The 25,718-nt window shown below is 38.0% G+C and overlaps 1 protein-coding gene across 3 annotated transcripts in view; it reads left to right on the forward strand.

Annotated features, from left to right (window-relative positions):
- Positions 1-738: 738 nt before the first annotated feature.
- Positions 739-25,718, forward strand: part of COL8A1 (collagen type VIII alpha 1 chain) — an 83,641-nt gene continuing 58,661 nt past the window's right edge. Inside the window, exons 1-3 of one of the 3 annotated variants that reach the window (XM_061366582.1) lie at positions 739-861; positions 16,219-16,340; positions 19,165-19,293. The gene's annotated coding sequence lies outside the window, so the exon portion shown is untranslated. Of the gene's footprint in view, positions 862-3,341; positions 3,861-11,662; positions 11,685-16,218; positions 16,341-19,164; positions 19,294-25,718 lie in introns of those variants that run through there. The other 2 variants (XM_061366584.1, XM_061366583.1) reach the window with 2 other exon arrangements.

Here is a 25,718-nt window from a genome sequence, read left to right on the forward strand (position 1 = left end):
AGTGTCTGGACACTGTGCCATCCACTCTCAGTGCCCTGAAAGCAATGAATGAGTTAAAATGAACAATGAGTAATTTTACACAGAAACCACGAGGAATGCATATTTCTACTGGTTTGCCTTTTTGGATACATTTGCCTTTTGAGAATACCAGTTGGGAAAATTGCTTAGAACTCAGAGACAGGGAACAATAAAACTGCTCTAAACTAAACTGCTAGAAAGTCAGTGTGTAGATGGAACATGTTACAGCTGCATCAACGAAAAGCTGGGTAGCTCAGCACAATGGAAACTTAGGAGGATTCCAGAGCTGAGATCTAGTAGACATTTGGAATATAAAGGAAGTTCAATCCCTGAGTAAACAGACAACTTCTATGATCAAGGGCTGCTTCTTCATAGCTCTCCCTTCTTAGAAAATGAAACAGCAGCCTTTGTATCTCACTGCTGTAAAAATTCTTCCAAAAGACAAAGTGAGACCTAGTAGTAATTAATGTAACAGTGGCTGTACAGTAACTATGACTGTAATTGGAATAATTCAGAGATTCAGGAACACACACAGTAGAAAAATCTTAACTAAATATTTAAAGAAAAACCCCAACAAATAAATCCTTCACTATTTCTCCTGTAAACACGATCCAGCTTGCTTTTTTCTCTGTGTCTCTGACCCAAAGAGCAAAAACCCACTCTACAATGCCTTCTGAAAGCTGTCTGCCTGCTATCTTCACTGCCCACCTACCGTAAGGAGCAGCTCCTCCCACCTGCACATAAAAGCCAAGTGCATGCTACCAGCAGCAGATCAGAGCACTTTCTCAGTCCTCCACTGTTTTGAGCCAGTGATCTTCTCTCCTTGGATCTTGTATACTCAAGGTAAGATTACTGCTACTTCAGGTTTCTGATCTAACCAGCTATTGTGAGGAAGTCTCAGTGAACTCTAGCACTGCCTTGCTGAGTGGTGCTGGCTTCCCCCCCCCCCCTTTCTTTTTCAGATGTAGTGTCATCTGACATTTAAGTTAGTAATACTCTGTTGGTTTAGCTATGAAATAAAAACAGACCTTGCTGGGAAACTGTGTGGCTGGAAAAAGGTTTCTCCATTTCTGACTGATTTTGAAGAAATCAGTATACCCAGATCAATTCTAACAATTCATTACCCCTCTTAGTAGTCTCCTTCTCAGTCCAGCCAAAGTTATCAAATAAACTACACTCTAAAGCTTCCTTAAATTCTGTTTGAGGGGAGGAGAAAAAAAGGGAGAAAGAGAAAAAAAAAACCAAACCAACAAACTTACAACTAATTTAAGGAAGGAATTGGTTTCTGTTACTATTTACTAGGCAGATTGAGAGAATTTGGGGACTGAAGTGAATCTTCACATGTTTCATTGCCTTCATGAAAAATCTGATGGAACTTAAGCCCTCACAGAAGCACAGTAATTAGGCTGATGTAATTCACTATCTGGCACCAAACAGTCTTAAAGTACACGTTTCACAAGCAAAGTTCTGTTTCTTGGAATAACAGACCTCGTGTGTCTATGAAATTTCTAGATCAGTTTGAATTATATTTTATCTACAGTTGCCTACATAGGCATTTTTAATGCTAGAGGAAGGAATAGTTAAGTGCCTCAGAGACAGCTACTGGAACAGTTGAAACAAATTGTGATTTCATAACTGTATTTGCACTTACCTCTATTCATCTGTCCATCCTCAGAGATTAATCTACTTGTGACTAGTCCCAGTTTCTCACATTGTGTGTCACTGCACTTTTAACACACAGTCACCTGTTTAAAGAAATTCCACTACAGAAATCCTAATCCTAGAATGCCTCTCTCCAGTGCTCAGAGAGGAGGAAAAGTATGAACTACTAAAAGCAAGTAGTGAATGCTGTCTCTAAATTGTTATTTTGTACACTATGTAATACATTCTGCAGTTGAGTGATATTTTCTTCTTGGTAGACAAACAATGCTCTTTCTAAATTGACTTTTTTTTGTTCTTTCCCCAAATATTTTCTAAAAATAAATTATGTCCACATATAGCTATACTCACATCAGCTGCAACATTTTAAGCTACAGTACTGTATAACAGCAAAATGCTGCTCAAAGCGCCTTTTCCTGCTTATTGTATCTAAATTTTTTTCTTTATTTTGCATGTTATCTATTGTAAATAATGAGGGAAAGAAAACACTGAAAACGCTGCCTTCAGCTAATTTCCTGGAAGCTTACATAAGTATCTTAAGAAAAAAAAAAAAAAACAAAACCCCCAACACAACAAACCACCACAAATGCAACTATTAAAGAAAAAGTGCAGTGATTTCTAAAGCAGGCTTACAATAAAACTATTTTTGCATCCAGGTAAACCATATAAACTGACCTTAAGAGACTGGAATAGCGCTCAATTGTTTTCCTCCTAACTCTTGTTTTACCTCTAAGCTACAAAATTTCATTCCTTAGTTAATATCTTATTTTCATAGCAAACCTCCCTTCCATCTTCATAAAGACCCCTCTTGTAAAACACAGATACGTGATTTTAAAGTGTAATGCATACAGAATTTAAGTCTACAATCTGGCAATAAGGCCTCATTGTTCACACAGAATTTTAATCTATCAGATAAATCAAAATCTCCAACAGAGCAACTTTCAAGGAAAGAAAAACCCCAACACATTAAAAATTTCAAGAAATGTGTATATAGCAAAATACCTTTTATTAAAGCCTGCTGTGAAATTTTATGTTTTGGCATCTGAAAAATGGATTGCAGGACATATTAAGAAAACCTTATCCAAAGGAATGTGTTTAATTTAGATCAGAATCTCCTCTGAGCAATTTCTCTCTTAGGCTGAGTAGATAATTCAGTTTAGCATCACTCTGCAGCAGGGGATGAAGGGAAACTGCACCCAGCAGGTCTCCAAGAGAACTTAGATGTCTAGGAATGCATTTATTGACTTCTGTGCTGATCTGTAACTCCTTTTCATAAGATCAAAGCATACAGATATTAAGATAAAAATACTGTCATCTTAAAATAGTGCTACAACTGCAATAAGAAAAAACAAAACAGCTGAAGAACAAGGAATTTAGATTTTTTTGAGTAATGACCATAACACTTTAAAAAAGCAAAATAAAGGTAAAGAGACTGTATTACTATTTCAGCCACAGACCAGTTCACAATTAAGCAGGTATGCTCAGCCATTTCTCCTGGCAGTTGCACGTAGGTTCTTTTAAGTGTTCATTTAGCCACTTAAGTTACACTGGTGGCACTTAAGCCACTAGTACAACTGCTGTCAAAAGTGTTAGACTAGGTTATTTAGATACACAGGGTAAACACATCACTGTCTGCTTATCTCTCCACGGCCTCTGATCTTCATGAATTTATTTGCCTCTCTGTGTTGCAAAAATACATTTTCCTCTGACCATACTGATATTAAATACATGGACAGTTTTTCTTACGGTCACAGTGAAAATACATGGTAGAGAGTTAGATTTAGCTTCCAGTTTTCAGTCCAGCACTTCAATCCATGCTTCATTTTGTATTCAGCCTTATAAAGCACACCCTTTGCAGCTGATCTGTCTTTGCATGACTCTTTAGGGCTGAAGGAGCAGGGAGAATTCCAGTGCCAAATCTTGAGAGGTAATTTCCTCCTAACACTTTTGAACTTCCTGTGAAACCCTTTACAAACCCATAATAGGATTTGCAAATCATTCTTGGAGGTGGTAAATAATCAATCAATCAACCAACCAACCAACCAACCAACCAAATGACCACCTCTTTTTTATCCTGTGTGGTTAAAGGAGACCAATCCACTCTTGGCAGGATAAACAAGCTGAGATCCACTGCTATGAACCAGAAACAGTGGGCAACATCTGACTGTAAGAATTCAGTCTTGGTAACTCAGTAGCAGCAAAGAGCTCAAAGAGAATCTCTTTACTGCTTAAGCAAAGTTATTCATGTAGGTCTTGTATGAAACTTTGAATAGATTCTAAAAATTATCCTGTCACTACCTACCATAGAAGGTAGGACAACTTTTATACATCCGTGAGCATATCTACAAGGCAGAATTTTCTGCCTGTTTATTCTATGTCTTTCTATACATCTCAGGGAAGGAAAGATTAAATTTTATCCTTGACACTTTAAAATATTGCTATATTTTCCCTTGTTATTTTTGCCTTTCAGTTATTCTAAGCTGAGCATTCTTTCCTTCTACAAGGAGATAATTTTTAATTTTCACTAGTGACATATTGCTAAAAGAGCAGTGGTTCAATTGAGTTATTGTAGCAAGGAACAAGAAAATACAAAAAGCGTTAGAGATGGCTTGTTCTGTCTGATTAAAACCAACAAGTACCTGTATTTGAATGTACACAAGTTTCTTACTTTTGCCATTTACACTTTCTAGAGTTTTGTGCAAGTGATGTTTTTTTGTGGCATTCTGTCCAGAAAGTGAGATCTATTCTTTATACTAACAGAATTCTCCTTCAGCAAAAGTTGTGGAGTGATGTGTGTTTAAAAATATGTTGATGCGTCCTGGTTCTGAAGCTTTTTGTGGGTCTTGAGCAATAACTCTGCCTATTCTCTGTACACATCAGTAAACAATTGTGTTCGGTCTCTCTGTACTCCTGAAATGTTGGATGTGTTTCTGTAATTGTCTTGGTGTGTGATGAATTTAATGTCTCATAATTGCACTGCAGGGGATTAATACCATGATGCAGTCTAGGGGCATCTTTTGGTGATTAAAACAACTTCATGCAAGTCCGTATTTTATAGCAAAAGCAAGATGAATGTAAGCATGTTGGTTCTTGAATGGCAGGTGAAACTGTTGAAGGGTGACTTTGTAACAGACCCTTTTCAAAAGTGAGTGAGAGTCAGTGCCCTCTCTTGGTTAGAAAAACATACATAAAGCAGCCCTATGAGAGTGTTTATCAGTTCCCTCTGCTGGCTACAAAGCCCATAGCCAGATGAGCAGCTGTGTTTGCGGAGGCGAAGGTCTTAAATTCTATTCCCAGTGCTGCGTGCATGCGGTAAACTGATGACTGTGGTGTCTGTGCACGTAAGTGGACATCATTCTTTATAGGGTCTCATCAACAATTACACTGAGTTCAACATGAGGGCATTCCAAAATAATATGGAGTTCCTGGGAGGTAAGAAACTTTCCACTTAAGATTTAAGAAGCATGCTAGCAGCTATGCCATTCATAATACCAAGCAGCTAGAGTATCCTTCTGTTACACACCATATGCACATCTTGGGCTTTACACCTCTCCAAGTAAGGTGTGTATGTGTTCATTACACTTAGTTTAAGAGACAACTGGCCAGTTATGACAATATTCTTGGCAATCCCAAATTGTAACACTTCAGAATGTCAGCTTCTGAGAACTCCACATTTACAAAAAAAAATCAGATCAATAGTTCCAACAAGAACACATCAACCCAAAAAACCACCACAAAATCCCCTAAAAAAAAAAAAAATCACAAACCAAAACAAAAAGAACCTAAAAATGTTCTTTTCCATTCTTGTAGGGAAAGGCCTATATAATCTGGTTATGCAGCTGGAGAAACAGGTCATACAATTTATGCAGTTATTCTGAAATAAAGCTGAGATGAAAAAAAGATACTACAAATTTAAGAAAGACTTTCTATTTTAAATAGATATCCATAGTACTGAAAATAGCATACTCCTGGATCACAGGTATGCTAGTTCACTTCAGTTCCTAAGTATCCATCACAGCAACATATAGGATACACATAACCTATTCTACTAAAGGGAGAATGAGTCATAACTAACAGCTTGACATACTAGATATCAAAGCTATATTAAAAGCCAGATTTCTGAAACATCTGCAGCATATGTTTCCTGCTGACTAAAAAAAGCAACTACTCTTTCCAGACCAATATGCTGCTGCATTCTTCTCTCTGAAAAGAAAGAAAGAAGTGGACAGTAGCTCACTGTGGGCTTGCCTAGGGAACTTCAAGCAATGCATTTGGCCTTTTTCACAATTTAAAATTCCAGACAGCAAAACAAGTTTCTATCAGTGTTATGATGTGAAACGACACCATATATATATATATAATACACTACAGCCCCTGAAATGGAGATGCTTACACTCTCTCTTAATTACTTGACATAATTTCCAATGGGACAGATTGGAAGATGGCAAAGCCCCAGGGAAGCTCACACCAAATACAATCAACCACTGGCAGATTTCTTCAGTCAAGTCTGCTTATCCCAGCACATGACTTACCTCTGTTTTGCCCTTCCATTCTTCCCACCATGTGTGGAGCTCCAGTGAATGCAGAATATCACAACAAGGCTCTTCTGTGTGGCTTAGAAACCAGAAACTCTTCCAGCATGCCTTAAAAAAATAATAAAAAAAAAGAAAAAAGAAAAAAACACCACCAAAAAAAAAAAGTTCAGCTATTTCCCAGAATTTCTTTGTAAATGAATTAGGTGATCTTAGAACAACTCTCAGTTGATGAACAGTAATATAAAACACATAACTAGGACCCTTGTTGGCAAATCTCAGCAAAAAGTCAAGAGGTAGTTACTTAAGGTCAAGGTTGAGCAATAAAAGCAGGCTTGTAAGGAAAGTTTATGTTGCCAACATTGATATATTTATCACACTTTAGATAAAAAAGCAAATAAGTGAAGAGTAGTTAAGCAACTACATCCCACAAGCACTAGCATTCACACAAAACGCATTTTAGAAAATGAAGGAAAAAAGAGAACTCTCAGTATTTATTTCCTTTCAGTCAGTGGCTTGAACTGAATTTACCATAGTAGCACATCACATTGTTTGCTGCAGAAAAATGCAAAGCTTAGGCCTTTAGGAGTAAGTCTCTTGTGCTTTACTGGTTCCAAAGATGTCAGTGCCTGTCAAAAGTGTTTTTGAAATAAAATCAAAACCATGTTAATAAAATGAACTTTCCAAGACAATGCTGGCCAAAACTGATTCTAAGATTTCTTTTCAGTAATAAACTGCCTCTGTGGTTGCCGAGTTGATAGGGAGAAGGATTTAAAGGGCCAAAGCCAAGTTCTGGTGAACTTAGGATAAAAAAAAGAGCTCTCAAACAGAGCACAAGCTCTCTAATGAATGGAAAGACTTTTGCTGGGGGTGGGCAGAGCTCAGCAAAATCCAGCTGTGTCTTCAAAAACAACTGTAATTATTATTAGGCTTCACTCACTCAAATGTATTCCAAGACTGGAATACTTATTGTGGGTACAATTTTTGATATGCTGCTGTAGATTACTGGACAAGACTCAGTACTTTAATACAGAATTCACAGGCTGAATATCAGTTCACAAGAGCTACCCTGCCTATTTATTAAGTTGGAATTCTCAACACAAATAAACAAGGCAACAACTGGAAGGATTCTGTCCCATTCTATCCCAGCCTTCTGGATGAATAGCTCCAAAAATATGCTCTGGTGATGGATGAAGGTGCTTATGATATTACTGAGTTCTTACTCTGCATACAAGTTACATGCAAGTCTGGGCAGTAAGATCTCCAGAGTGATTTTCTGTACGTGCATATAGGTGAAGACGCAGCAGCGATTTCTGTCTTCCACAAAAGAAAAGGTGCAGTAGTTGGATGTTCCATGCCTGCTACAGGAATTCCTGCTCTTCTCCAGTTCCAACCAGCATAGCTCAGTTTAGGAGGTCTATGCAGTACAGTCCAAGCAGGGGGTTTCTTAGTTCTTATGCTTAGGAACTCCTACAGGCTATTATTATCCTTTGGAGATCTGGGCATAACTTATTACATCAGGAAACATGGAAAGTTTTACAACTGTTCCTTGAGCTTGCGTTACTAGCCTCAGCTAAAATCACTGTTCATACTATCCTGGAAATAAAGAAAACTGTTTAACATTAAAGATTGCTACTAAGACTCATTTCAGCAGTATTTTTTTTTATTTTGGTACTACTATAAAATTATCAGATGGCTTTAAAGTTGTAGTTTAAAGTAATTCCACTTGGCTCAGTTGTCTTTTGTAATATCACCTTCATTATATTTCACTTCTAGATTGCTCTTAAGCAAGTTGCAATACTCAGTATCTAAAATCCAAGCTACCAATTAGTTTTGGCATGTGATTCTTATGGCATTATCTCTGTTCCACAGTCAGGGCAAGACAGCTCTTAGATTCAGGTTTCAAGAACAAAATCCAGCCCTACACTGAGTTTAGAATTCACTTGCAATGAGTATCTTACTCTTTTTGAAACACCTTTTTTTCAGTATCACATCTGTCACTCATATGCTGAATGCTCTCAAGAACTCAATACAAAAGGACTATGAAACACAAGCAAAACAAATTCAATTTGTGACTGCTGAGAAACATTTTCTCTGCTACATGCGATTTTGACTTTCTACTGTTTATCTCATGAAAATCAGTGTTTAAAAAATAAGTGAACAGAAACCTTTTTGGAGAGGCACTGGCACAGGGTGCCCAGAGAAGCTGTGGCTGCCCCATCCCTGGCAGTGTTCAAGGCCAGGTTGGACGGAGTTTAAGAAACCTGGTCTAGTGGAAGGTGTCCCTGCTCATGGCAGGGGGTTGGAACTGGGTGATCTTAAGGTCCTTTCCAACCCAGGCAGTTCTGTAATTTTGTGATTCAATACTCCATCAACCATATTTTGAGAGCTGAAATTTTAACTTGATGGACACTCAAAACACACAGCCTTACCCTTCAAAATGACTGCATCCATGACACTGATAGCTGCTCCCTCAGCTCCCACCAGAGCTGAAGCCGAGTAACTTGGTGTTTTCAGGGGCACTCAACACCACAGACCACCACAGGTTTTGCTGCTCATGACACAACAACACGTCCTTCCTGCCACCAAAGATGATGTGGGAAAATATTTTTGCTTGCTCAAATGCTTGTAAGTCTGAGACCAGAAAAACATGAACTGTTGTACCTGATGCCCAAAAGCTGTCAAGATACCAGGGGTTTGTGTCAGTGGATTCAATTTAGTTGTAATGTTGTATTCTACTTTATAAAAAAAAAGAAGAAACAAAACAAAACAAAACCCAAAACAACAAAACCCCTTTTTTTTTTTTTTGTTTAGAACGCTGTAAAAGAAGTGGCTGTTGGACGTCCAACAGGTCCTACATCGCGTATAAATGCCTGAAGCGGCCGCACCTCATTCCCTCAGCCGTGGGGCACATGCAGGGCTCGGCTCCGCCCCGCTCGGCAGCCGTTTACCTGACAGTAACGGCCACGGCGCGAGCCCGCGCCCGGGCCCAGGGCAGCTGTGTTTAGAGGCTCCTTGCCAGTCAAGCAGGGTCCCTCATTTTGTGGCTTCACTAACGCTAATACCATTTCTCCACATAGGGAATCAGAAAGTTGACTGAAAGTCTGCACCTCTCATTCCCAAAGGGGAGACAAGGGTTGAGAAGAGCAGAAGCTCCCCATAGCCCAGTCAGCTGAGGAGTATTTACGGAAACACAATGTGTTTGAGGTTTCTTGGGTTTCAGAGATACAGCCTGGGGGCTTTGCTTCTGCGTGCCAGCCCTCAGTGCCCGTTTGAGAAGGATCTGGGTAGCATTAGCTTGCACAGATGTGGACAGTGCTGGAAGGCCAAAAAGGGGGGCGGGAGGGGGGGAGGGAAGAGGGGGAGCCCCCACTCTCAGCTGGAATGAAAATGTCGCATCATGTGAGGGGAGTCTGCTTAGAAAGAGAAGGAAGGCTGCTCCAGTATGCACCATGGGAGGCTTGGGACCTTTCAGATTTCCCCATCTGGAAGCAAAGTTGAGGCCACTGTAAGTTAAATATATATAAAAATGCCCATTTTGAAGTTAGTGTTCCTTGGTCTTAAAACAAATACAACCCCAAACACCTGCAAAAAAAACATTACTGTATGTGGCTATCTAGTATAAGAAGAGTAACCACTCTTGTGAAGTTGAAATTCTAACTGTCTAAAACTGCCCCAAAATACCTAGTGCCTTAGTGGGAATGGAAAGGAATACCATGTGAGGAAAGAAAATTATAAAATTACTCAACAGGCAGGGAGTTCAGAAGGCAAAGAGCTGAATGGAACAGCTTTATCATTTTTTTTTTTCAATATATTCTCCCTGTCCCACTTTGTTTAACACAAAGGTTTTTCAGGGTGAGTCTTTTTGATCCGTTACATCCCCTAGCATGGCAGAGCCCTGACTCATGAACAAGGGTTTAAGACAACGAGCAGCAGCTCTTGAACCTGAAGACTTGCAAACTGTACATAGGGTGAAGCTGACTCTTGCTTGGACTCCTACTCCAGTCCCTTTAACACACTCTTGCTTACACAGATGATTGGTATGTCTGGAAAGATGTTGTACTACAAACGCATCACCTCCCTCTCCTGGCTGCAGAAGCATCCAAGTACATCACATACAGTAGATTAATGAATTTATCCTTGCAAGCACTCTGGCAACATCACTTTCATTTTAGAGGAAATTAAGGCACAGAGAAAGTTGCTGGTGTAGCATTTCAAGAGATTGCTTCTGGCCAGATTCTCAAGTGTCTTCCCATCATGATGGGGGCTAGTTGGAGAGCTTGGTTCCCATCTGGGCACCTTAATGAGAACCAGATTTTCATGACTCCTCAGCACCCAGTAGCGCTGTCAGTGACACCAGCAGCCAAATTTTCAGAAAAGTTCCTTTGATCATCTGGTCACTGCCTCAGTGGAAGCAGAGAGCTTTTGAATAATCTGATCCTGTCTGTGGGTGCTGAGCACTTTTCAAAATTCTTAAGTGACCTGGCCAAGGATGCAGACTAAAATCTAAGCAGTACCCACTTTGTCTAATCCCTAGGCCAGTGATTTAACCACAGGCGTATCCTTCCATCTTTGGCAAAGAAAGAACAGACACTAGTTGGGTCAGGAATCAAAATGCATATAACTGCCAGTACCCCTGCCTGCCAAGAAAAATGCCCGGATACTTGTGGGCAAACCAGACAGCCACATTTTGGTACTTTCCCGAGAAAGGATTATTTCTCATAGCAGTGCCAGAGTCTGGCAACCTGGATTACACTCTTTCCAGATGTACCTATTTCTTTCTGGGCTAAAACTCTTGTGAACATGCCCTCACACAGGCACACCTTCCCAACTTTTCAGAAAAAACAGCAGCTATCCAAACACTGTACTGTCTCCATTATCCTTAGAGAGCCAGGCATGCTTGGGGAAGACAAGGATATTTTGTGTAACGATTAAGCAGCAGTGGTCGCGTCAGTAAAGATTCTTGTTTTAATTGAATGTTTCATTCATTTCTGAACATAAGCAACCAGTTAGCTGCAGTTGTGCTAGATGCAGAGGAGGAAATACATGCTATTCTTGGCTGGACTTCACCTCTGTGGGAAGCAGCAGCCTCCTTGCAGCAGCCTCTGTAGGCAGCATGATTTAGCTCCATTAGAGATTGTCCTAAAGCTCAAGTAAGGACCTGCCTGTAGATTCCGAGTAATCCAAATTACTAGAATGTGTACAAGACCCCCAAAACCCAGGCTGGATCCTTGTATTTTGTGCTCTGTTTGCAGGAGCTCTATTTGCAAACAACAGTTTCCAAAGCCGTGAGCTTAAGGCCAGCTTAGAAGTTACTCTCCAGGCTGACCATATCTTCAGCTGCCACTCGATATGCTGACCTCTGTTGCTCAGCATCAACTTGTCAGACTATCACAGGACTCTCAGCTTGGAATCCAGTTTTCATTAAGTGATCTCTGTCTCACCTCTGTCCCCAGCTTTCAGACCACCTCCTGAGTTAGTATCTGACCAGTCTGGTAATGGGAAGATAAGGCACCCAGTCACTAGTGTGTTGTAAGGAAGCACAGATATCACGTGATAACTATAGAAAAAAAATGTTTACAGAAAAATAGTTTTGCAAAACGTCTCAGACTAAGCTGTTGCTGAGGGTTGAGCTCAAGCTATATAAGCCAAAAAATGCAGCTGTATCTTTTCTAGCTACAGCTAGAAACAGCTATATGAACTTTGACTGGGGGGTGGGGGGTGAGGAGCAGAGAAGATACTCTCCAAACGTGGTTTACATCTAGAAGCAAGTGTGAAATCTGTTTTCTGCTCTATTGGGTCTATACCTGTAGTAACACAAGGCAAGTGATGGCTGTGGTTTGTGTTTCAGTAGTTGAATGACAGTGCTTTCACTTGATTCTGACATCTGCTGCAGTAATTACTGGAATAACAACTCTAGTCAGAAGCTGGATTTCAGAGCAATACTCCTGTCAAATATTACAGCCTCAGCTTTATAAACAGAAAAACTGAGGCAGAAAGGGATGAGATCATGCAGCTTGTTTATGCAGATAGTTAATTGCACATGCTTTAGTGTTCCTTGTGACCTAAAAAGTAATAGGGAATATCACTGAAAGAACTTGTCCTGTCCTTGGAAGAAGCCAAGGCATCTCTATGAAAAAGCTAGGTTCGGCTGAGGGCCCAGGTCAAGAAGTCTGTCTTGGGTGTCACCTCCTCTGAACTCAAGGTCTTCGTTTGCAGAGTAGCAAGGTGATCAGGACACAGCCTGCTAGTAAAGGACTAGGAGATGTGGCGCTGGAGTAGAGGTATCAGAAGAGCCCCATGGTAGAGTCTAGCGTGCTGAACAGTCCAGCCTGATATGCCTTTGAAGCAGAGCTAATGGGCATTCCAGAGCTGGCAGGAAAGCGTGTAGACATTATCAAAGGTTGATATGCAAAAGATCAAGCCTTCTATACAGCTGGTTTACACTGGAGCCAAGGTCTTCTATTGTGGGGCTGTTGCATTTTCCTTCTAGGCTTAGATACCCTAACACTAATTTCTCCTCCTGGTCTTAAGGGTAGTTTAGGGCTTATGTCTTTGGTATTAATGAGATAGCACAGAGACTTAAAGGTGGGATACTCAACTCCCAGGTAATCAATCTCATTATGAGATACTGTTACTCTGGTAAGGTTATGTTTCTGTCTAATTTTGTCTAGAAATGCACTCCTAGAAATGAGAGATGTTTTCTTTTACAACTAATACTTGTATTTCTGCCAAAGAGCTGTAGCTTTGAATCAGCATATTCTGAGAAAAAGCTTTGCTTAGAAATTACTGCTTATTTCTTTGGGAAATAATTGGAATCACTTATTAAGTATAAAGACTTAGAAGTGGGGAGAAAAAAAAAAAAAAAAACACCATGTTCAGGAGAGGACAGTCAGTACTTCCCAAATCATTCTTCTCTTTGTTCCCATGAAAATGGTCACTTGAAATCACTGCCTACTGACATAGGTCTTATAAGAACTTGGGTATCATTCTTAGACAAGCGTTAGAGAAAACTGTACTTCTGGAAACTACACAATTCAGTCTCCCTAAACAGAAAAGTTTTATGATCTTTACAGATTCATCAGTGACAAAGCAAAACAGCTTTCAAGCCCAACTGAATTCACACAGCTAAATATATCATGTTTTAAGTGTTTAAATGTCACTGTGAAAGTGAAGAGATGAAATGTGCTGTATATCATCTCTACACAACCAAAAGCAGTTATATTATAAATAAACAGAGTTTGCTTGGTATTAGGGACATAGGAAATTCCATTCAAGAACAGACAAATGGCACATCTTGTCTGGTATCCTGCATCTGGCACAGGACTATAACAGATGCTTAAAATACTTGGCTCTCTTGGTCTCCCCTGTTCCACCTACCACCGATGTTATAAGTCACAGTTTTCCTAACCTCTGGTGAGAGTCTCTTTCCTGCTTGCTTGTATAATGTGGGAGGTGGAAGCGCAGGCCAGGGGAATACATATTTGCTCTATGTGATACTACAGTGGCTGGTACTGAATTTGCTTGAACTGTGGTTCTAGCTGTTTCAGAATGTATATGAAATTACTGACTGTATTGTCTGTGTAGGCTGTGTAGCCTAGGACTATGCTTAGCTATAGAGAAAGGAGGGAGCAAACCCCTTCTTACCCTCATTTTCATGTAGCCAGCAAGTCTGCCTAGCACTAGGCTATTATTAATCAGTTGCCTTCCTAATTGTTCCCTACTACTCAACGACATACATACCCTGGTATGGCTTTTTTAGTACTTCTGTAATTCAGTGCATGATGAATGAAAATAAAAGAGTTTATCATTTATCAAGCAGAGTTCACTTTCATCCTTATCAAAAGGTGTTATCAAAACATGCTTCCCACAGACCATGTCCCTTTATTTTTTTACAGTCTCATTCATGACAGACATTAAATTTAAGGGTACAACTGTTAAGGGCCTATAAAACACACAAATGAAAAATCCAAACTTTTCCATTTGAAAAGTTAAAGTGTAATTACATTACACCTTCTCTGTGTTCCCCTGTGAAATATAACAGCATTTTTAAAAGGCTAGAGAAAACCTATGACTATAGGCAACTACCATATAAGGTCCTTTAACATGGCATCTTAAAGGAACAAAAGAAAGACAGGAAGCTGTAGAAAATATGATACCTCATGTCTAAACTATATTGTTAAAAATTTGAATTTGAAGGGAAAAAAATTGTGTCACTCAGTTTAAGCATATCATCTCTACAGTTGCTGAGCACTGCTCTTGAAGAATGACCTAATACATCTTTACATATTAATAAGGGAAAACTGAATCCTGATGGTGTGCCTAGGTTGTTGGAATATAGTTGCAGATGTCAGCTTTCTCCATTCTCAAGATTTTTTTGATTTTGGTTCCATCGTACTGAATATAACATTGAAAGGTCTGAATCTAGAGCAGACCTTTGATCTAGTACCCTAATTTGTACCCACAAAGAACAAGATTTTGCAATATCAATCTGCTTGAAAGAATGGACACATTAAAGCTACTGTAGTACCTAGTAGAAGTTTGCATCTTTTAACATTTTCCGAATCAGCCATACATTCAGTGATGGCCAGGCTCAGTACTAGCAGAAGCTGTGACTTTTTGTACTTCTCTGCTGTTGTACAAGAGGAATCACTCTCAGAATATCCATCTTATTTCAGTCAGGAACAGAAGTAGAGGTTTTTCAGGGCAGACTAATGAGTCAGCCACTTGTTCCAAATAAATGGAAATGGTGTTCCAAGTTTCCTAGACAGCTTTAAAAGCTACACAGAGCAATTCAGCTGCTTAATATATTGTGTTCTACACCTCACATTTAAGAGGACACAAAATCACATGCTTTTTATTCCAGATACAAGTTGCTGTACACAGCAGTCCAAAACCATCTCATTTTGTCTCTGTCCTTGACATGCATGCTACTCATCTTGCTTGTGCCATTCCTAAGGACAAAAGCAGCACTCTCCAGAGTAAAGAGCAGCAGCTGAGGTTCCCAGACTGCCACAAATATCCTAAATAATACTGCCTGAATGTCTGATTGCATTTGCCCTTTTGTATACGAGGATGTTAATATTTTGCTTTCTGAGGAGAAATGTGATAAACTTTGATTAATATATCAGTGGCAAAAAGAAGGCGTGAGTTTCAAGTTTAACTGTACAGTAAAATATAACATCTATATGGATAAACAACTAGAATTAGATATATAAAACTGTAAAAATAATTTCCTTATTGCACACCTTGCCTTAACAAGAAACATGACTCCTTCCTCCCTCAGGAAAGCTGAATACACTGACTCATGTCTTTGTTTAAGTGTCATGGTAAATTTGTTCTTTTATAACATGTAGTAGTCTAGCTTTGAACTTTTGATTTTTGGAAAATGCAGAGTGGAAAAATGTTTTCATGGGAGAAGAGTGCACATTCCAGAGCTGCCGACTGTTACTCGTTAATGGGGAGGGGGAGGAGAGGAGAACTGGACAACTTAGGTTTTAGGCTTTGGTTGATGCAACTTGTTGTCTGGTATTTTGTGATCAACCAAAGAGTTCACACTGTACAATGAAATATTTGAATTCTCTCTCATTTTTTCCAGTTTTTGCATATTCAAAACTCTCAACAAGCTTGAAACAGGGGAGAGAAAAATTAGCCTTGTGTGAATAGACATAGTGATCCTTTGTAATATAAAGTAGTCCAAAGAGAAAATAATTCAGTTTACTGTAAATTACAGAGCTATGCAGACAATGTTACTCATAAAAATAAACCAGAACAAAATGTGAGCCCTTCATGATGCCTTTGCAACCTAAGCAACAGTTTTAAACACAATTTTCTTGCGCTGTTTCATGTTTATTTCATGTATTGACATTTGATTATGTAAAAAAATAATAAAATAGGATAATAAAATAAACTTTATGTAGCTTATTTAATCATGTAAAGGGAAAAATATGTCCTGAATATTTTGAAGAGTGTTAACACACATGCTTTTTTCCTTTCTCTTCCTACAAAGAGAAGAAAACGCATATCGTCAGAACCCATTTGATACTCAGCACTGTTATGATTTCTTCATTACTGGATGTTGAATTTGGATGTCAGAACTGGTACAGTGAAGTACTCTCCTATTAAGCTGAGGTAATTTTCTTCATACAGTTGAATTGTTTAAAGCATTACAAAAGATGGCCTTCCACTCCCCTATTCCAATAAAAACATTTCTGGGCAGAACATTATATCTTGCAATATAGAGTCACTTGATGTGAAACACATGAGAACTGATGCTTTTGTTAACAGTCGGAGAGATTCATGAAGCATTCATTACTATAAATTTAGCAAGAGCACATTATTTAAGATGACCACACTTCACTAGGTTTGGAAAGCAATTGCAAGTGTCAGCTCCTTTCACTTCATAGTGGGAATAGTGACATGATAGATGCAACATCCTGGATTCATGGCCTACGGAAAGACAACCATTATAGATATGTCAAAGATTACGTTCTTTGCTGCACTGGCATTAAGAGTTAAAGTCTTTGAGGACAAGAGAGTATAATTAATGAGAATGTCTAATGCTGAAACAATGCAAATTAACAAGTCTTTCAAAGTTTCATTTTATGGGGAAAAAATGCCATTGAAAAGGATCCATTATGTAAAAAATTTTAACAGACAAAGGCTAGAAACTACATGAAAATACTAGCCTGAAGCCCGAGACGAGGAGTGAACTCCACTCACAAAGCCAGAAGATGTCAGGGTGTTATTCTGAGAAAGCAAATATGACGAGGACACCAACTACTTTCAGACACACTGAGATAAGTTTCTACTTAGTGGAATGGGTTATTTCATAAATAGTATTCACTCAGCATGAAAAATTGCATTTATGAAAGCCTACCAGTCACAGATTAATAGGGTTCATGTTTTCCCTCAAGAGCAGAGCTTCACACAGTGCAGGCCTAATGTAGCCATATTATGTTAAAGGATGCAGATGGGAAGACAGTCAGTTGCAGAATTGTATTCAGAAGAAAAAAAATAAAGTAAGTGGCCCTCAGCCTGGCCACTGCCCATAAGGATGCAGAGATGCAATCAAGTTCAGAGCTAAGCTACACAGAAAACATTTTAAGAAAGCTTTCTACTGTCGCCTGGCTTTAATGCATCTCCACCTTTGCTAGTTACATCAGTAATCAAGGTACTGTCAGTTTTCTGTCCATTCCTCTAATAGAAGTGCAAACCGTTTACAGTATATTAACATTCCTTTTCCCTCAATTAAAAAAAGAAAAAAGCTTCTAGAAATACACATCAATACAGCTGAAACAGAAAACCTCAGTTACTGTAAAGAATTAATTGCTTTAGATAAAAGATTTAAGTGGGTTATCATATAATCACTGTTGCAGAGAATAAAGAATATAGAGATGGGTGCACCAGGAGATCAGCTAGAGGATAGCTACCTAAAGCCAGAAACCTGTTTTCAATACTTTCCTGTTACTAATATTCCTTAAGTTACATTTCATCTTCCCATCAAGGTTTGCTGCAGCAGTTTCTCTTTTGATGCAAGTCAACTGTACAGTACCTTGGATTTCAGCTAGAATGCATACCATGTCATATGAACAGTAAAAAAACAATAGCTCAATTTTCCCAAAGTAGGTTAAATCAGGAGTTTCATGGATAATCAAAACCATACTTTTACTAGCAAACAGAGCCAATAAGTCATTGAAGCTATATAAATACAGTCATACCAACATTGCACTTCATTAGAAAAAGAATCTCGCAACAGGAACACAAAAATTCTTGCTATGGAATACTAAATAATTTTGGATCAAATAAATGGAAGAATACATTGATCTTTGAATGAGACTGTAAAGGGGATCCCAGTAAAACAAGCTGAATCTTCAGACTTTTATAAATGTTTTATGACTTTCTTATCAGACATTAGAGACTTGAAGGACTTTGAACAGAGCAGTGTTACTTACAGGCGAAGTACATACTGGTTGTATTCTTTAAGTGAAACTTATGCATGATTTCATATACCTATACAGGCAAGTGTACAAGTGCATATATGTTTTTTGCAGTCTGTTACTAAATATTTTGGACCATCCTTCAGTGATGCCAATAGTTCGGTCCCACTCAATTTGGTATTTTATATCAGCAAGTTATGCTACATGTGACAATATTTTTTAATAGTTTTCTTTTCACTGCTAACTTAAAAAGGCCAATTGATCAATAAGTGGAAGTTATCTGACCAGCAGCCAATGTAGAACACAGAGTCAACAGCAATGATACATGGAATTCTTACAGTTTGTTGTGAGGCTTGTTTTTTCTAGGAAAGAAACTAATTTCCCATACTGTGGAATGGAAATATTGCTCACCCCCTTTTAGAATATAAAGCTGAGAAATTAAATTGATTTAGTCAAAACTAAACACTGTCCTCATCTCAGAAAGGCAGCACTGTGCAATCCAGCCAAATTGTGTCTACCTGAAAAAGGGAAGAATTTGATCATCTGTAGCTGAAATCACACCTTTTTTAAGTTATTCTAACTAATGTGTAGGCACAACTAAACTGAATGGTTTCACCATGCTGAGTTATTTCCCACGTTCCTTTATTACTCCATCAATGTCAAAAAATGCAGGAACTGGGGAGTCATATGATCCATAGAAAAGAGAATATTGTGGTTTGTAAGAAAAAATATTTATTACCAAGCAAGCTATTTTGATTTATTAAATGGTAGCTTCCCATCATAGTGTTGTTTTTGTTATGGTGCTTGAAACCACAATGGTTGTGTAACGCCAAGACTTTATTTGTTTAAAGGCATCCAGTAGTGTTTTTCTTAATAGAAATATCAGTTCACAACATTGCCAGGTTCATAGAAGCTCATCCAGGAACGCACTCTTTAAAAATTTTTTTTCCTAGAGTGTCTATTCAGCCAGTGCAGGCACTGTGTCTCACTGCTGGTCTTCTGCATTAGATTTATAGGATATTATAATTAACAACAGGTGATGGGCAGCACTACATGAACAGCAGGTTAAGTGAAAAGACTGGCAACTCAAGAGCCACTTGTGAATCATCAGAACTTTTCCCTGGATAAACTCAATAGTAATCGTGGTAGGTTTTCTGGCAATTGTTAGTTGTTTTTTTTTTTTTTTGTTCTGTTTTGCATGGTCTGCTTTGTTTTTTTGTTGGTTTTGTGGTGGTTTTTTTTTCCCCACTAGCACCACCCTGCTTTCTTCTTTCTCATGTCAAAGATTAGGGGCCATCTGTCTGCTTTTACCGTTATGTAGCTTTTCCTATGTTTACCTATCTACAAAAGGAGACAAATCATGCCTAGTCACAGAAGACTTCTTGGAGGATTACAGACAAGTGCACACACAAAATGTTGAAGTTACGCAGATTTTTAAGAGACGCTTGTGTCTCCATTATTCCAGCTGTCTCAAACTCTCATTCTGTACAAATAAACCAAAGGAAGCAATTCAAAACATGTACAGCTTTCACATCAGTTTTAAGAAATGCTGTTCTTCAGCTTAAGACTGAAAAGGAGGAAGACACTGAAAAACATCAATCAGCAAAACAAAAATATGTTCCAAATGAGTTTTCATTTGCATAGTCAAACTAATACCATTCTTTGTATTGTTTTCCTCTTTTAGGAGGCAAGGTATGTTGGGAAAGGCAATGATTTGTTCAGCTAAGTGAAGGTCTTGTATCTACCAATAGATGAAAGTTTCATGAATCATTTCCAATGTACTAACCTCATGTTATAATGATATTCATGAGTTAATTACAGGTCATAACAGAATGATTATAACAAAGGAGTGGTTTGGGTTTTTTTTCCCTAAGTGAAAATCACACCTTTGTTCTTGGTAATTGCCTCCATATCCTCATTGACATAAATACTTTAAATGCATTAACTGGTAGGATGATGTAAATAGGAATATTAAAAAAAAAAGAAGTTATTTGTACTATAGACAGGATTAGAGGTATTTTTTTACATTCCAAACTCCTGCCAATATGGTTCCCCACATTCCTCTAAAAATAACTGCAATACGTGAAATTAATTTCTGTTAAAGCCTCCCCACCCCAAAATACACTTGAATCAGTAACTGTGAAGTTCTTAGAATTACTATATTATAGAGCAATGACTATTATTTTAGCTTTATGTTACCAGGCTGCCAACAAGAATGCAAGAACAAATGTGGCTTGAAGTTTGAGTTCATTACAATACAGTGAGCTAATGTTCTCTTATAACTCCTTTTACATTGACTGTAGAAAAACATGTTCATTTTTTCCTGAGCTTATGGGATCACTGTAGGCATAGACTGGATATTGGTACTAGAGAACTTACACTGTGACCACACATAGGCTTGTATATACTAACTCACATATGTGCACTTCCGTAATGGAAAGTAATCAGTTTTAATGCCTGTTCTTTGCTTGTGATTGTACAATTGGACTACTTGTCTCAAATCCACCAGTGAACACCAAGTCGTATGTTTACTCTGCACAATCGAAAACAGTACTTACTTTTTAGATAATGTTCTGTTAACTTCATTGTGAACAGGAATCTCAACTGGTTCCATTATACTGCTTCATTGTATTGTGGTGAATTTATCCTGCTAGTTGCAGAATTTGTGCTTCATTAAAATTCACATAGCAGTACTTATCTATAGCTGAGACGTAAAGTTGCCCAAGGGAACACTTGTTAATCTGGGTAATTAATCAGAGGTGATGGGAAATTTTCCTTCATGCTCTTGCTGACCTCTAGGGCACCATCCAACTGTGAAATTTTGGCCTCACTGAAGTGGAAAGCAAGTTTCAGTAACAAGAATAGGCCAAGGCATTTCTTACAAAGCACTTAATGATCTGGTGTCATCTGGCAAAGTTTCTCTATGCAGTCTTTTTTCAGAGCTGAAGAAATAGTTTGTTCAGTATTTCATATGCATATGATACATAAACAAGTCCCTTATATTTGTAATCTTATGCACATTTTAAGGAAGGTTCTACATTTCTTTGGGGTAAATACATTCATAAAGGGTTTGAATCATCTATAACTCAAAGTCTCTCAGCTAAGTGAACTTTAAATCAATAGAAAATTTCTGGGTTTACATGGGCAGGGAGAAAATATATGATTGTCAAAATGTTTGGAGATTCAAGCACATAGCTTGAAATGGCCTCAAGACTTCTACTTTGTAGAGAGGCTAGTCTCAAAGATAATTTTATTTTTATTTTAAAAAAGAAACACTCTTTCCATCAGATGCCCAGATTTAGAGATCTGTTACTCAAAATAATAATAATTTTAAAACCCACAAACCTTCATCCAATAACATTTTATTTTTTTGGTGGCTAGGCATAGATTTTAAAATTTGTATATGTAGAAACCAATTTGAGATGTGTTATTGAAATGCTTCAGAACAGTTAATATAGTAGTAGGAATTTTAAAAAGACTGAACACATTTCCAAATCAAAAAAAGAATCCTCCCCAACACAAAGCACAAAACAGAGACAGTTTTCTAAGAAAAAATTTCACTGATTTAGATAAATATTAAACCTAGTTGAAACTGACTCAGCAATTTCATTTTAGGTATTCAACTCTTTCAGATGTGACTTTATTAATACTGAGTCTGAAAGATGAGTTAGCACTTATTTCATTTTTTTATTAACGACTCATTAGTTTAGCCTAGAAACAATATTTTTGCCTAGCTACATCTATTCAAAACAACATTATGTTAAGAGAGACAAAATACACAAAACAAACGAATAATGAAAAGTTACAGCATATAGAACAGCAGTTTATAGGCTAAATTTGAATTTGACTGATTTTCGTGACAAGGTTGGATGAGGCCTTGGGCTACATGGTCTAGTGGGAAGTATCCCTGCATATGGCAGGGGATTGGAACTAGATATCTTAAAGGCCTTTTCTAACCCAAACCATTCTGTGATTTAAGTGTTTCTACAACACACAAAACTGCTGAACATAGATATTAATGGACAGGTTTACACAAGCTCACAAAGAAAGCTGCAAGCTTCCTATTCCTTTTTTTTTTATTGACCCCCTGGCTCACAGTAAATTTGTTTTGATTAAGAACATACTGTGTTATTGCTGAATGCTCTTGTTTTGAGTGCATCATAGTAGTTTCACTGTACCAGGAGCTAACTGAATGTTTATTTTCTCAAATAAATTCATAGCATCATGAATTCTAGCAAGGTTTATTTCTTACTGTTATGACTAACTCAAGTCTCTATAGTAGATTCACAAAGGCATTAGTAAGTTTATGAGTTTAGCAAAAGTAACTGGCTTTCAGCATTAATTTCAGCCTTGAAAGTCTATCATAACAAGTTGTTGTAATATCTTGGGTCTGAAAGAGAACTGTTCTTTAGAGGTGGTTACTTAGACGGATGTACTTTCTTTATACTATTTCTTCTAAATGAAAGTTAGTGCTAGTATTTTTCTTATACTGAGATATCTTATTTGCTGAGTAATTTATAAAATAAGACATTCTGGGGTCAAGTTACCACATGTACCAAGAAGGTCTACATTTCAGTGCAGGCCTTGGATGCAGGATTTGTACCCACATTATTCAGCCACATAAATTCCACTGAATACTTCCACTGAACAGGAGTCAGGCCACCCACTGCTTGTATTAAGTCTGAGTACAAGTTTTATTTGTGTGCTTCAATTCATGTTTCTGAAAACATGCTGATGATATACTTCTTTACATTGGAGTTAGGATGATAAAGTGCTTGTGAAGTAATGACATGCTGAAGACTACCTAGCAATACTCACTGAACTCAGCAATAGAGCTATATGAATCCTATCATAAAGAACTTAAAATCTTGCTGCTCAACTGTAGGAGACATTCACACTGCCTACGGATCTGTTTATGTGTCCTATCGTGCTCATGCAAAGCAGCTACAGCTACCTCAGTCAGTGGAGTGACTGCAGTTAAAGTGAATATTTTGTGTAATACCTTTCACACTGGGGACAGAATTAAGTACCTGTTGATACTGCATCTTTGATTTGTCAATCTGAATCTTTTGTTTATGCAGGTGTACACGTGTGTGTACACATACTCATATGTAAAAGTTTCTTTTTGGGGAAAGGTGCTATAAAACATTTCAGGTAAAATCAAAAGTCATATAGAAACAATACAAACTATGCTGTATTTGGGCTGTAGGAATAAGGGATAGGAAAGAAGAAAGCTCTTTGCACAAGTAAGTATCTTAAACCTTGTATGTGAGTGGTACAACACAAAACCCATAAGATTTAGAATTCCGCAAAAATACCACCTATGTTTCTGTTCCCTTATTAAATGAATGAATAATACCAAGTCTGCTCAAGACACAGATGGTGTATGCTTGCCTTTAGCAAACTCTGCTCACACCGACTCACATCCATAGGGATACTGGCACATTTATCATTTTATCAGGAAAAAAAGTCTGTGGTTGCAAGGGAATAAAGGAATTTACGACATCAAGGCTTTTCAGAGATTATTATCCAACCTTTACAGGTTTACTTGCAGAGAATTACTAATACCAGACCACTAGAAACTTACATATGACTGCTCCCAAAACTCTGCAGACGTACACTATAGTAACCAGCTGTAACTATTTATCTTTGCCTGAGCTTAGCTCTACACCTCACATATTACAATTCTGGAAAGTAGAACAGGTTACAGGAAAGGTCAGAATTTGTTAATTACTGATGGATTAGAAGTAATAATTACTAATATTCATTTTAAAAGGAATTATTCCCAACTTACAATACTTTAGAAATTAGTAAGAAAAATAGCATCTAGAGAGATCTGGATCATTCATAGACCTAGCCAAGTTAAAGATGGAAAATAATTAGATCATCGAGCCCACTTTCCTGCTAATGCAGTACTTTTCCCAACAGTACATTTTCTAGTGCTTAGTTTCTGAAGTCCCTTGAGAAGGGAGATTCCATGTTTCCTTTGAACACATCCTGGCACACTCTGTCAGGGAGGTTTTTTCTCCCTCTATTCAGTCAAGCATTTCTTGTCTTCTTATTTCCTCTTCCACTCAAGAATTGTTATTCTGGTTGGTGCCAGGGCCCTTCAGGAATCCAGAAGGGACATTGCCAACAGGAACAGATATTTCAGAGTATGGAAGTCTGTAGCAGACAGTTCTAGGAGAAAATTGTAGTAGCCTCCTTTTATTTATAGTACTTTGTGTGCCAAAGGGAAAGAGTGCACCTGAAAGTTGCTTAGCTATCTTCAAACACTTTTAATATGATAATTCTTCAGTATGAACTTCAGGTAGAGTATCTGTTAAAACCAAACCTTGACTGACACAGATCAGGTTAGAAGGACTGCTGAAAGAATGTCCTGCAATAACAAGAAATTAACTATATACCATGTCACTAGTGATTTGTCTCTTTAAATAAGTGGACATAAGAAGGAATCTTGAAGAAAGAGCAGAAAAACATTCGGACAAGTTTTTGACCCAGTGGTGACTGCATACAAAACTAATCATCTATGCTGTACGAATGTACTCAGGATGGTATCACATGTAGGTACAATATTCTCATGCAGTAATGACAGTCATGCTATAGATGCAGCAGCCCACAACAGCTCATTCCATACAGTTGTCTTACTGACAGAGCAGTTGTGGGAAAAAAAATACTTTCTTTCAATAGGCTGTGTGCAAACTCAGCATCGTGAAATCCTTATGTGTGTTTGTGAAGAGATCCCTCCTCAGTTCCTGAAAAGCTGCGGCTCATAAAGAATCATTCAAGAAGAAGAAAAGCAGAACAAAAGTCCTGTGAAATGCAAGGTGTTTGTCCTGAGCTACAGAAAGCTGAATAATCATCAATTGACAGCAAATTTTTTTAATTTTATTTTTTTTTAAGATATATTAGCCTTAAAAAGGGGCCTTTTTATTTGTGACACAAGTAGAAAAATACATACTTGTTGCTTTTAAGAGTGGGAAAAGTCTTTCAGAATGTTTGGCAATGCGGAACATAGGGGCATTCACAAATTAGAAACATTGTAATCATTGCTAGAGGCCCATTGGGCACATCTGTGCTGCTACACTTGGCAGTAAATTTAGGCTTTCCATGAATTCTTTCATGCTAAAACATGGAAAGGCAGTGCTTGGGAATGCACTGGAAAGCTTGTCCCATTTGAGTGGGATTTGATAGCATTTCATCCATGCTACAGGTGTTTCTGACAGCGAATGATAAGGTATCCTAAACTAAGTTTCAGTCTTGCCTCACAAGCAGCCAAGTAAAGAACAACCATTGACTTCCAGAGAAGGTTATGTTTATGGATAGGACTGTAGTTTGGGCAAGCCTCCTGCTACAGCCTGAGGTAGCTTCAGGGTGAAGACAGCACAATAATACTGCAAGGTCTTTAAGATCTATGCAATATTCTCTATTTGCAATGCTTTATCCTAAGTTTGAAAGAAAATAATACTTTCTATTGAATCAACAGTCACAGCAACTGGGAAAAAAATAAGAAAAAGGAATACTCTTTTCTTTAGAGCTATGCATGTAAGTTAGCTTCTGTAATATTTCT

This window comes from Neopsephotus bourkii, unplaced genomic scaffold (assembly GCF_033783945.1).
Source record: "Neopsephotus bourkii isolate Nb327-2 ecotype Australia unplaced genomic scaffold, CSIRO-AGI_Nbou_v1 NB_1350, whole genome shotgun sequence".
Taxonomy (NCBI): domain Eukaryota; kingdom Metazoa; phylum Chordata; class Aves; order Psittaciformes; family Psittacidae; genus Neopsephotus; species Neopsephotus bourkii.